An 8,422-nucleotide genomic window follows, 5' to 3' on the forward strand; every position below is an offset into this window, starting at 1 on the left:
ACATTCCTCGCTTGTATACTTTTTGTTTTATACTCCTGTCTAATCTTTGTCTGAAGAGTGGGTTTTGGTAATGGTTTCAGTTCTGGTTTAACAGAGCATCTGGAGACCATAGTTTCAGGGTTCCTCCAGTCTCTGTCAGCACCTTCAGCCTGGTCTTTTTACATGAATTTGTGTTCTGTTCTACGTTTTCCTCCTGCTCTGTCTGGGACTCTCTGTTGTATTCCCTTTCAGGGCAGTCTCCCGTGGTAGCCGGGCACCATCTAGTTCTTCTGGTCTCAGAGTGGTGAAATTTGGGTTTATGTGGTCCTTTAGTCCTTTGGGATAATATTTTCCCTGTGTCTTTGGTGTTCTTCATTCTCCTTTGCTCCAAGTGGAATGGGACCATTTGATGTATCTCTCAAGTTTCAAGTTCCCAGATAGCACTCATCAAAGTGGGATGTAGAACATTTTCTTAATTAACTCTGTTATGCCAATTGATCTACATGTCCCCCAAAACTATGGTCCCCAAGCTCCAGCCCCAGCTACTCTGTTCCTCAAAGTATTTGGATGTGTCCAGGAAACTTTTTAGCTTTTGTTTCAGTCCTGTTGTGTTGACTTCCCCTGCATTGTGTATTATCCATCCCTTCACCAAAATTGATCCTTTTCTACTGTCTAGTTACTGAATTTCCCTCCACTTCCCTTCCCACACTGATAACCACCAAAGAATGCTTTTTTCTGTGTTTAAACTTTTTCTTGAGTCCTTATTATAGCGGTCTCATACAATGTTTGTCATTTTCTGACTGACTGATTTCATTTAGCATAATGTGAGATATTTCACAGATTTATCATTGTCCTTTATCATTGCATAGTATTCCTTTGTGTGTAAGTACCATAATTTGTTCAACTATTCAGTTATTGATGGGCATTTACAATGTTTCCATTTTTTTTGTTATTGGGAATAGTGCTATAATGAATATAGTTGTGCATATGTCTATTCATGCAACGGCTCTTATTTCTCTTGGGTATATTCCTAGGAGTGGAATTGCTGGATCATATGGCACTTCTATTTCTAGCTTTTAAAAGAAGCACCAAATTATTTTCCAAAGTGGTTGTATCATTTTATATTTTCAAGAGCAGTGTATAAGCTTCCAATCTCTCCACAACATCTCCAACATTTGCTATTTTGTGCTTTTTGCATTAGTGCCAGCCTTGGTTTGGTATTATAGTATCACACTCTAGCTTTGATTTGCATTCCTCCCTCTTTTTTAATGATTACCCTAGTGGCGTAGTGGTCAAGAGCTACAACTGCTAAACTAAAGGTTGGCAGTTCGAATCCACCAAGTACTTCTGGGAAACCCTGTGGCGCAGCTTTACTCTGTTCTACAGGGTCACTATGAGTTGGAATTAACTCGACAGCAATGGATTTGGAGTGACCAATGATCGTAAGCATTTCCTCATGTGCCTGTTACCCCCTGAATGTTTTCTTTGATAAAGTGTCTGTTCATATCCTTTGCCCATTTTTTAATTGGATTAGTTATCTTTTTGTTGTTGAGAGTTTGTAGTATCTTATAGGCTTTATAGATTAGATCCTGATCAAATAAGTCATAGCCAAAAATTTTTTCCTAGTCTTTGGTTCTCTTTCTACTCTTTTGGTGAAGTCTTTTGATGAGCCTAAGTGTTTGATTTTTAGGAGCTCCTGGTTACCTAGTTTCTCTTTTAGTGTTTGTGCATGTTAGTTACGGTATGTATACTATTTATGCCATTTATTAGGGCTTCTGTGTTGTCTCTATTTTTTCTGCCATCATCTTTATCATTTTAGATTTTATAGTTAGATCTTTGATCCATTTTGAGTTAGTTTTGTGTATGGATTGAGGAATGGGCCCTGCTTCATTACTTTTATTTTATTTTTAATTTTATTTTATAGATGGATATCCGGTTACACCACCATTTGTAAAAGAGGCTGTCTTTTCCCTATTTAATGACCCTGGACCTTTGTTGAATATCAGCAGCTCATAAGTGGATGGATTTACGCCTACGTTCTGGACTCTGTTCCATTGTCTTGTGTCTGTTGTTGTACCAGTGCCAGGCAGTTTTGACTACTGTGGCAGTATAATAGGTTCTAAAATTAGTTAGTACAAGGCCTCTCACTTTGTTCTTCTTCTTCAGTAATGCTTTACTTGTTCCATATGAAGTTGGTGATTTGTTTATCCATCTCATTAAAAATGCTGTTGCAATTTGGATTAGAATTGCTTGGTATCTGTAGATCCTTTCTAGTAAAATTGACATTTTCATTATGTTGAGTCTTCCTATCCATGTGCATGGTATGCCTTTACATTTATGTGGGTCTCTTATGGTACAAGTAACTCTTTGGATTCTGGAATTATACAAAGTACAATTTTCTACTTCCCCTGAACAACTTTATTTTATCTCAAGTATTAGAAAAATTGCAGTTTACATTATGAAAATGTTATCACATTCTTAAGGAAGAGAACATTAAAAATATTAGCTACTGTCTATATACAGCCTCATTTTTTGAGTATCAATGTAATATAATTCAATGACATTTTGAAAAAAATACTGTGCATGAAGAAAATGTTCAGTGTACTTCTTCAAGTTTTATATGCAAAACTAATGTGATATCAAAATCAAAATTTATACAATGTACTTTTTGATGATCCATTCTCACTCCTAAACCTATTCTTCCTACCAGTGTCCTCCGTATCAATAAATTACTTCCGTATTTACTGAGTCACTTAAACAAAGGTGTAAAAGTTATTTGTTATTCTATCACCTCTCACTCATATCTGTAAAATTTCCAAAATAGAGCCATTTTTACATGTGTTTTCTCTTTGATCAATTATTGTCATTAACTTGATCTTTAGCAGTTATTACCAAAACAATCTACTTGCCTCATATCATAATCTCCTATTAGCTATTAATCTAAGGTTACCTCTAGGATTTTTAAGAAATAGATAAATAGTTTATTTCACTTTTCTATTTACAAACATCCAATAGTTTTATATTACATTGAGGACAAAAATTGAATACTTTACAAAATTTAGAAAACACCAAACTCTCTGGCTTCATCCTTTTTGAAATAAAATATATTGTAGGATTGGGTGGAGCAAGATGGAGAAGTGAGTAGATACTCCCATTTACTCCCCCAGCAAGTTACACACAGAATAATGAATAAAAAGAACTACAGACTGAAATCTCAGAATTCCAGGGGCAGCTGACGCTTTGGAGATTCTTTTTGACTATACAAGCAAGACAGAGCAGAAGCAGGGATGGCACAGAAGCTGGGAGAACCTAAATGCTATTATCGGGAGCACTTGCTCATTGCTGCCATTTTGCAACACCCTAAACAGGGAACACAGAAAGGGAGCTCATTTCAGGAAGCTGTAGCCCACTTTTTTGTTGTTGTTGTTGTTAAGGCAGCACAAATTGGCCCTGGGAGTTCATGGGCTATCCAACTGAGAGAGTTTGAAGGGAGTTTGTGGTGCTGTGAGAGCTGTTGGATCTCACCGAGATCCAGAAAGATGGGTAATAGGGCCAGGAGGATTTGCATGGGCAGCAGTGTGAGAGGAATACTTTAAATTAGTGGATGAAAAAGAGGGAAACACTTGGCTCCTACTTACAGTGTGACACCATGGGAGACCTGTGCAGGGGTGCCCATGAAAAAAAGGCATAAAGAGCCCCCATTTTTGTCACAGGAAAATCAAGCTCCACCCATTATGTCAGCATCTTTAACCAGCTAAACATCCCCTCACCCATGCAAGCATTATGAATTCCAAAGATCAAGCATCCTAAACTCCTGATTAACTGTTGGGAAAAAAAAAAAAAAACCTATGAATAAGAGTGCCTTCTAGTGGTTCTTAAGTGAAGAAACAAAGCTCACTAATGTTGAGTTGATTCTGACCCACAGCAACCCTGTGAACTGGAGTGTGCTGCCCCAAGGGGCTCCTAGGTCCATGAGTCCTCGTACACGTCAGATGCCACACCTTTCTCCCACAAAGTGGCTGGTGGGACAAGTGCCAGGCTTTCGGTTAACAGCTGAACACTTGACCACCGCACCACCGGCGTGTCTAATCAGAAAATTTTCCCACACAAACCAGAAGACCAAATTTAAGGGGAAAAAATTAACAAAAAACTCAAGTTCTACAAAAAATAGTAAAACATGCAAAATCACAAGATAAGAAGAACCAGTTAAAGGAAAACATGAAGAAGAGAAAATGTCTCCTATGTACATCAGACTAAAGCAAAAAATTGATAATTTTCAGACTCTGGTGCCAGATATATTTAAAGAAAGCTAAAAGCACACAGAATACAAACCACTGGATATCAGGAAAAAAAAATTAATGGAAGAGCAAAATAATACTCCAAGAAGAATTTGAAAGCATCAAAAAAAAAAAAAAAGAACAGTTGAAACTGAGGAATAAAGCAACTGATTTAGAAAAAGTAAGAGAAACACTCAACAATAGAACAAACAGACTGAAGATAGAATAAACTAAAAGACAAAATAAATGAACTTATCAAATTGCGAGAGAAAAAAAGACTAAAATCAAACAAACCAAAAAGAAATATGGAATTCAATTAAGAAGTCTAACTTTAGAATTATTGAAATCCCAGAATGCTATGACAACAACAAGAAAAGCATGGAAACAATTTTCCAAGAGATAATCAGAGAGAATTTCTCAGACCTGAACAGAAAATCAATTCTGCAACTGTAGGAAGCTATAGTAACCCAAATCAGAAGAGACAAAAAATACCAACTCCATGCCACAGTCAAATCAAATTCTTGAAAACAGAGGACGAAGAAGGAATTCTGAAAAGAGCAAGAGAACAACACAATATATTTTACCAAGGATCTTTCACAAGAATCAGTGCAGGTTTCCTCAAAGACTCTAGAGCCCAGAAAACACTGGAGAGACATATATAAAATACTGAATGAAAAGAATTAGCAACCAAGAATTCTTTACCTAATGTCTAAGGCTGGGTTCTCTAGAGAAGCAAAACAAGTAAAGTGCATAAATATATATACAGAAATTTATATTAAGGAAATGGCTCACGTGGTTGTAGAGAGTAGAGTATTCCAAGTGCAAGGGTCAAGATAGAGGCTTCTCTTGATTCACATAACCACAGGGGCTGGTGAGCCCAAGATTGGCAGGTCAGAGAGCCAGGCTCTTACTCACAGGCAGTGAAGATCGATGAATCCCAAGATTGGCAGGCAAGACCATAGGTAAGCTGCTAGCTCAAGTCCCAAGTACCAGAGGTCAGATAAACAGGAGCCAGATACAGGATCCAGCATGAGCAAAAAGCTTCAAAACCTTGCCAGAATGTCAGTTTATATTCGAATCAGGTGGCACACCCCAGGAAGCTCCCATTCAACTGATTGGCTACTCAGAGCAGATCCCATCATAGGGGTGATCACATATCAAATCTCAACAGGAAGTGATCTCAGCATTATACAACTGCCAAAACAGTGAAAATCATGGTCCAGCCAAGGTGACACACAATCTTAACCATGACAGTCCATCGCTTGTCTTCTTGGCACCTGTACACATCTTTTTAAATCATACATAATCTCTGAATAAAGACAGTGATAAGTCATGCTTGCACCTAACATGATAAACAAACACACATACCACTGAAAATGCACAGCCCTGTTTACATCTTACACTTCATAAGTGAAGAAAACAAATATATTTGATGTGTACATGCAAAGCTGAAATTCTCATAACAGTTAAGGTCCTCATTTCTGCAACTGGTCATGTGGACATTACTTGTATTCAGAACTACCTTCTTCCACCATCCATGCTGTATTCCCTTTGCCCTCAGCAAGCACCTCAGCTGGTCACAGTTCAGGGTCTGGTGAGGTGACCCAAACCTTCATTCCTGAAGGGTCTAGGCAGTAAGCAATCATGCTGGAATGGGGTTGCTGTAGGTTTCTACTGACTTTAATCACAGGGCATGGTAGAACTAAGAGAAACCCTAAGGGATTTCCTGCATTCCAGGCATACTCTTCTTTATTTCCATTATGTAATGTCAATCTGATTTCCTCTTGGTAATCAGGTTCAATTATACCAGCCAGTATGGCAATTCCCTTCTTTGCCTGTTGATCCAGAGGCATAAGGAGCCTAAAGTGACCATATGGTATTCTTACCTTCTGGTTCAATGGAATCAGTGATGTGTCTCCAGGCAAGAGCATAGATCTTGGAGACAGGCAGCAAAATTCTTGTGAGTGGGTCACTGGGGGTAATAGTGAGTGGTGCCATGCCCATTTCAACCCTTTGATTCCCAAGTGCATGAATTCTGGCTATGGGAGAAAGAGCACAATATATTGGAAGCTGGTTAGACAATTTACAGCCTTCTGGTGAACATTGCCCAACCCTGCAATGTATTGTCACATAGCTAGTGCTGTAATTATGTCTTTAGAAGGCCATTCCATCATTCTATCAAGCTAGTGAAATCCGTGAGCGTGCACCCACTGCCAGATTTCATTTGCTATGAAATTAGTCCCTTGATCTGAGGCAATGCTGTGTGTGGTACCAAGATGGTGGGTAAGGCATCTGTAAGTCCATGGATGGCAGTTTTGGCAGAAACATGGTGTGCAGGGAAAGCAAATCCATATCCAGAGTGTCTATTCCAGTAAGGACAAAACATCTTTCCATGATGGAAGGAGTCCGATGTAATCAACTTGCCACCAGCTTGTTGGCTGATCAGCTTGAGGGAGGGAGCCACACTGGGGACTCAGTGTTGGTTTCTGCTGCTGGTGGATTGGGTATTTAGCAGCGGCTATTTTTTTTTTTTTTTTTTTTATAGCCAAGCCAGCCTTGGTGAGCAGAAGTCCATGTTGCTGGGCCTGTGCATAATCTCCATCTCTGCCACCATGGCCTCTTTGTTCATGAGCACATTGAGCTATGACAGGAGTAACTGGAAAAGAGGATGAGTGGTTTCCACAGAACAAATGATTCTATTCACTTGATTATTAAAATCATTCTCTGCTGAGGTCACCCTTTGATGAGCATTCACATGAGACACAAATATCTTCACTACTTTGGCCCATTCTGAGAGGTCTATCCACATGCCTCTTCCCCATCAATCCCTGTCTCCAATTTTCTAATCATGTTCCTTCCAAGTCCCTGACCACCCAGCCAAACCATTGCCCATGAATAAGTATACAATCACACAACTGGCCATTTCTCCTTCCAATCGAAGTAAACAACCAGGTGCACTGCTCAAAGTTCTGCCCATGGGGAGAATTTCTCTCCACCACTCTGCTTCAGGGAGATCTCAGAAATGGGCTGTAGGGATGCCACTGTCGACTTTTGAGTGGTGCCTGCATATCATGCAGAATCATCTGTAAATCAGACATGAGTGTTCTCTTCCTCAGTCAAGCAATCACAAGGAACTCCTCATGAGACCATCGGTGCAGGCTAGGAAATATAAGGTAATGTGATAGGAGTGGAGACCATGGGCATTTGGGTCACTTTCTCAGATAACTTTCTTCTGCCTCTGGTCCTGCTTGAGCCGAATCTCATATATACCAATTGCTGCTATGCGCCTCCAACTTTATGGTTCTGTGGGTCAGACAACATCAAGTTCATGATGGGCACCTCAGTCCACATAGTGATTTGGTGTTCCATGGTTAAAATTTCAGTATCTACTAAGGCCCAGTAACAAGTCAAAAGCTATTTTTCAAAAGGACAGGAGTTATCTGCAGAGAATGGAAATGCTTTGCTCACAAATCCTAACTGTCTGTGTGTGATTCACAGTGGGTGAGAAGCAGCAGCAGAGAACTGGCAGCCACAGAGAATCAGAAGGAACAGAGACAGGAGACCAGCATGAGACAGCACTGGAGCCAACTCACAGGGCGAGATAGCAGAATGCCTGTGTGCAGGAGGTGTTCTGGTACAGTGGGTTGTCTATGTGCACTTATTAGTGGAGCTAGACTTGCTGACCCAGAAAGCAAGAGAGATGATTGCTTTCCAGCTGAAGTTTACTGGGAGAGTGAGATGCCTACAGAAACCTACTGGTGGAGCTACAGAGTTGCCCCAGCAGGGCAGACGTGTGCTGGGTGGTCTGAAGTGCTGAGGGGCCAAGGGAGCAGGAAGCAGAAGCTTTTGGTTAGAGAAGCAACAATACCAGACAACAATCCAACTAGAATACAGGACAGATCAAACAGTTATCAATCCACACAGGGAACTCGTAAAAACAAGTCAAAGCTAAAGGACTGAAAATAGGGAACCAGAGATGTCAATATGTAAACGATGACAACATCAAACCAAAAAAAAAATGGAATAAACAGTGTAGTCATAGAACTTCCATATGGAGAGGAAGTTAAGGCAACATCAAGAAATAAAAGATTGTTTTGAACTTAGAAAAATAAAGGTAAATTTTGAGGTAACCACAAAATAAGCTAACAAACCTACCCATCAAAATA

This window comes from Loxodonta africana, chromosome 22, assembly GCF_030014295.1.
Source record: "Loxodonta africana isolate mLoxAfr1 chromosome 22, mLoxAfr1.hap2, whole genome shotgun sequence".
Lineage (NCBI taxonomy): Eukaryota > Metazoa > Chordata > Mammalia > Proboscidea > Elephantidae > Loxodonta > Loxodonta africana.